This window comes from Balaenoptera ricei, chromosome 1 (assembly GCF_028023285.1).
Source record: "Balaenoptera ricei isolate mBalRic1 chromosome 1, mBalRic1.hap2, whole genome shotgun sequence".
NCBI classification, from domain to species: Eukaryota; Metazoa; Chordata; class Mammalia; order Artiodactyla; family Balaenopteridae; genus Balaenoptera; species Balaenoptera ricei.
Window position 1 is genome coordinate 54346449 of NC_082639.1, and position 4908 is coordinate 54351356.

At 34.8% G+C, this 4908-nt stretch overlaps 1 pseudogene; it reads right to left on the minus strand.

The window, feature by feature from the left end:
* Window positions 1-236: 236 nt before the first annotated feature.
* LOC132350139 (large ribosomal subunit protein uL1-like) lies at window positions 237-891 on the minus strand (annotated as a pseudogene).
* Window positions 892-4908: the final 4017 nt, after the last annotated feature.

Genomic DNA, 4908 nt, shown 5'->3' on the forward strand with positions numbered 1-4908 from the left:
AGCCACCTTATGATGAATTGAAATGCATCTGTAAAATGAAAAAAATACACATACCAATTGAACCAGGCATCAAATATCAATAAAGACTGTTCCCTGACCACCCACATACTAAGTAGAGTAGGATACAAATGAGGTGAGACACTCAAGGATATATAATACAAAATCGTATATATTCAAGCAATAAGTTTTGTATGTTCACATACAAATGGTAGGAGTATGGTTTATTAAGCTGTGCCTTAGTACAGGCGCTGGGGCTTGCCCATGGCGCTCTTAATGTACAAAGCCCCGCCATTCTGCCAAGTTTTCTTGAGCAACGACACCAGGAAGTTGACAGCTAAGTGGATGTTCTACACAAGCTCATCATCTGTCATCTTCAGGTGGCCAACAGCCACTGCCAGACACAGCACCTTCTTCATCTGGAACTTGATCGTGGACTTCACTTCATCAACTTTGGCCACCATGTTCTCATTGTGGGTCAGCAAGGAAGGGAACTTGCCAGCCTTATTCAGATCTGGGCCCAGGATTTGTGGGATCTGCTTGATCAGAGACTATGAAGCCAAAAAGGCATCATACTTCTTGGCCAGCTTCTTGACCAGTTTCTTATTCTTGTTGAGTTTCTTCAGAGCCTCTATGTCCATGTGGTGGATATCCACAGGCTTGACCTCATCACAATGCTGCTGGTCCCCCAGAACCCATATGGAGAACTTGGGGAGGGGAGTGGACTTAAGCCTGGCAGTGCCCGAGAAGTGTTTGTCCTTCTGAGGGTCATAGTTCTTCAGGATGATCTGAAGCTCCACCATCTCCAAAAACTTCTGGCGCTTGTGCTGGTTACCATGCAGGACTTCCCACACCGCCTCCGTAGAGGGTGTCTTGGGAGACTTTGCAGTTCATAGTGCCTCGCGCCGCGATAACCGGAAAAGAGGGAGGGAGTAAATTTTTAAATGAAGCAACATTACATCCTAAGAGGAAGCCAAAATATTAATTTTTAAATTCATTTTAGTAATTTTCCTTATGTGGATTTGCATTCTTATCTAGGGCTTCTCAATCAGTATTAATTAAAAATTGTAATAACAAATATTTATTGAGCACTTACATATCAGGCACTAAACTTAGCACTTTATATACATTATTATCTCATTTAATTCTAAAAATGCTCTTAAGTAAATAAATTACTTTCCCCACATTAATGGTGAGGAAACTGAGACTTCTGAAAATACAATGATCTAAGATATCCAAAATTAACCATCCAGTACAAAGACATAGAAATGCTAGAAAAAATAAAATAAACATGATTTTTAAAGTATGACTGAGAAGGAAGGAGGGGAGGGAGGAAAAATTCCATCCATCCTAGATGCCCAAAATGAAGAGGTAAGGTAGGGTGGAGCTTTAATTGCCTTGGAGAAAAATTGGTCCCAGTAACCTAAAGGGTTACTGGGACCAATATTCATGCAGTTTTTAATTTTAATATTAAAAATATTTAATATTCATGCAGGAAAAAAGAAATGAGGATTTGGGTGTGCATGAGGAACTAAGAATCCTTAGATAAAGCCAAGACCCTCAAATGGCAGCTCTTTCTGGTAAGAGATGAACTAGAAAATAAATATGTTTACCAGGACAAGGTGAGAAAGGAGCTTGTCTATCTCTTTTCAGCTTTAAGTTGGAGGAAAAACCCTTCCCCCTAAATTCAAAATTTCAGGCCTGTGCCTCTCATAAACTTGGGGATAAAATGAATATAATATGCATGATTTAGGAAGCCTCAAATTGAGAAGTTAACACAATGACTGAGCTATGATTGGTGATCTCTCTGAAGCAACTGTAGAAGCAAAAGCAAAAAAAGCCTCAATAAAGATAATCTCACAACAAAATATGTGAGAAAACAATCCACATTGAGCAAGAGTCCACATCCAAGAACTTGAAATAAAACAACATTATGAAAGAGAATATGGAAAAAGGAATAAAGCCATCAAAAAGAAGGTACTATGAAAAAGAATAAATTGATAAAGGAGGAAAATAAAACTATACAACTTTTTCTTTTAAATGTTAGTACTTTCAGAAATAAAAAATTAAACTCTTTAAAGTGAAAACTCAAGAAATGGGTTGAATGAAAGATTAAACCAGTTGAATAAAAGAATTAATGAACTGGAAGACAGATCTGAGGAATGAAGCACAAAGAGCTAAAAACTGGGAAAATGCAGAGACATGGAATATAAAATAAAAAACTCCAACATATCTCTGATGAGAGTTCCATAAGAAGGGAGAGGGTAGTATAGGAGAAAGGCAATATTCAAGAGATTATGGCTACTGAAATAGTGCAACCACTTTGGAAAACAGTTTGGCAATTCTTCAGAAAGTTAAACATAGTTACCATATGTCTGCACAAAAACTTGTACATGGATATCCATAGCAGTATTATTCATTATAGCCAAAAAGTGGAAACAACTCAAATGCCATCAACTGATGAATGAACAAAATGTGTTATATCCATACATGGGAATATTATTTTTCCACAAAAAGGAATGAAGTTCTGATACATGTTATAACATGGGTGAACATTTAAAACATTACGCAAAGTGAAAGAAGCCAGACACAAAATGCCACATATTATATGATTACAATTATAAGGAATGTCTAGAATAGGCACATAGGCAAGTCCACAGGGACAAAAAGTAAATTACCAGATGCCAGGGCTGGAGAGAGAAAGGAATGGAGAGTGATTGCTAATGGATATGGGGTTTCATTTCCAGGCAATAAAAATGTTCTGGAATTAGAAAGTGGTGATGGTTGCACAACTTTGTGAACATACTAAAAATCACCGAATTGTATATACATTTTAAAAGGGTGAATTTCATGGTATGAGAATTATATCTCAATTTTTTAATAACTTTAAAAATACAGTAGACAAGAATTTTTCAGAATTGATGCACTCAAGACACAATGAGTCTCAAACAGGAAAAATGAAATTAAAGACACAATTAGCACAGTGTAAGAAACCACAGAACACCAAAGATAAACAGAAATATCTTCAGAATAGCCAGAAAGAAACATAAATTATTCACAAAGGAAAAATAACTAAGCTGAAAACAGACTTCTCGACAGCATAAAGAGAAGCCAGAAGAAATTGAATAATATATTCAAAAGATCAAGGAAAAGTATCTGTGAATGCAGAATTCTATAATCAGCTAAATTATGATTTTTAAATGAGAACATAGTAGAGATATTATCATTAGACAAAGACTTTGACAATATATTTCAAATAAATCCTCATTTAAAGAATTATTTAATACATATTACAAAAAAGAAGAAAAATCAAACCCAAAACTTTAAGAGAAATTCAAAAAAACAATGAGGGACAAAGAAACTGGTAAATATGTGGGTAACAGTGAAGAGGAACTGATGATACAAAACAAAAATAATACTAATTTACAATTAAAATGGAACAAAAAATACATGACAATCACATGTGCAATGGAAGAGAATGACTAAAAGTGGTCTATGGTCCCTTTATTATTTGAAAGGGAGTTAGAGATACTGATTAATTTTGACATTATTAAGTCAAATATGCATGTTTAAAGTTTACATGTGTGTCAGAATGAGGAAAAATCAATCAACCAAAACCAACCCAGAACTAACATAGATGTTAGAATTATTAGATAAGAACTTTAAAAGAGTTATTATAACTGCATTTCATATATTCAAAAGGCTAGAGAAAATGTTAAACGTGTTAAGTAGAGACATTAAAGGTACTAAAAAAAAAAACCAAATCAAACTTCTAGAGATTAAAAACTGCAATATTTGAAATGAAAATTGTATTGGATGAGATTAATATCAGATTAGGCATTACTGAAGAAATCATCAGTGAACTTGAAGACACAGCAATAGAAATTATCCAACAGTAAACAGAAAAAATACTTGAAAGAAAGAGAGAGAGTGAGAGAGTGGTCAGGAAGGAAAGAAGGAAGGAAATAATATCAATAAGTTGTGTAACAACTTCAAGTGACCTAGTATATTTGTAACTGGAATTTCTAAAAAAGGGAGAGATAGAAAAAATATTTGAAGAAATACTGGCTAAAAAATTTCCAGATTTGATGAAAACTATAAACCCACAAATCCAAGAACTTCAACAAACCCTAAGCATATAAATATAAACTACACCGAGGCAGATTATAATAAATTACTCAAAATCAGTGATAAAGAGACAATCTTAAAAGCAGCTAGAGAAAAAAGTCACATTACTTAGAGGATGAAGATAAAAATAACTGCAGATTTTCTCATCAGAGCAAATGTAATCAAGAAGCCGGCAGAAAAACATCTATAAAGTACTGAAAGAAAAAACTATCAAACTACTATTCTATAAACAGGGAAAATATCTTTCAGAACTGAAGGTGAACATTCATAATAGCCAAAAGGTGGAAACAATCCAAATGTCCACCAATGGATGAATAAACAAGATATAGTGTATCCATACAATGGACTATTACTCTGCCATGAAAAGAAATAATGTACTAATACATGCTGCATTATAGATGAACCTTGAAAATACTATGCTAAGTGAAAAAAGCCAGTTACAAAAGACTACATACTACATGATCCCATTCATATTAAAGTCTAGAATAAGGAAATCTATAGAGACAGAAAAGTGTTGTGGTTACTTAAGGCTTGGGGAGGGGGAAACAGAGGGCTGGGGAGTGACAGCTAAAGAATACCAGGTTTGGTGAGTCCCTGGTGGTCTAGTGGTTAGGCTTCTGGGCTTTCACTGCCATGGCCCAGGTTCAGTCCCTGGTCAGGGAACTGAGATTCCACAAGCTGTGCAGTGCAGCCAAAAAAGGAAAAAAAAAAAAGAATATCAGGGTTCTTCTTCAGGTGATGAAAATACTATAAAATTGACTGTGGTAATAGTTGCACATAATT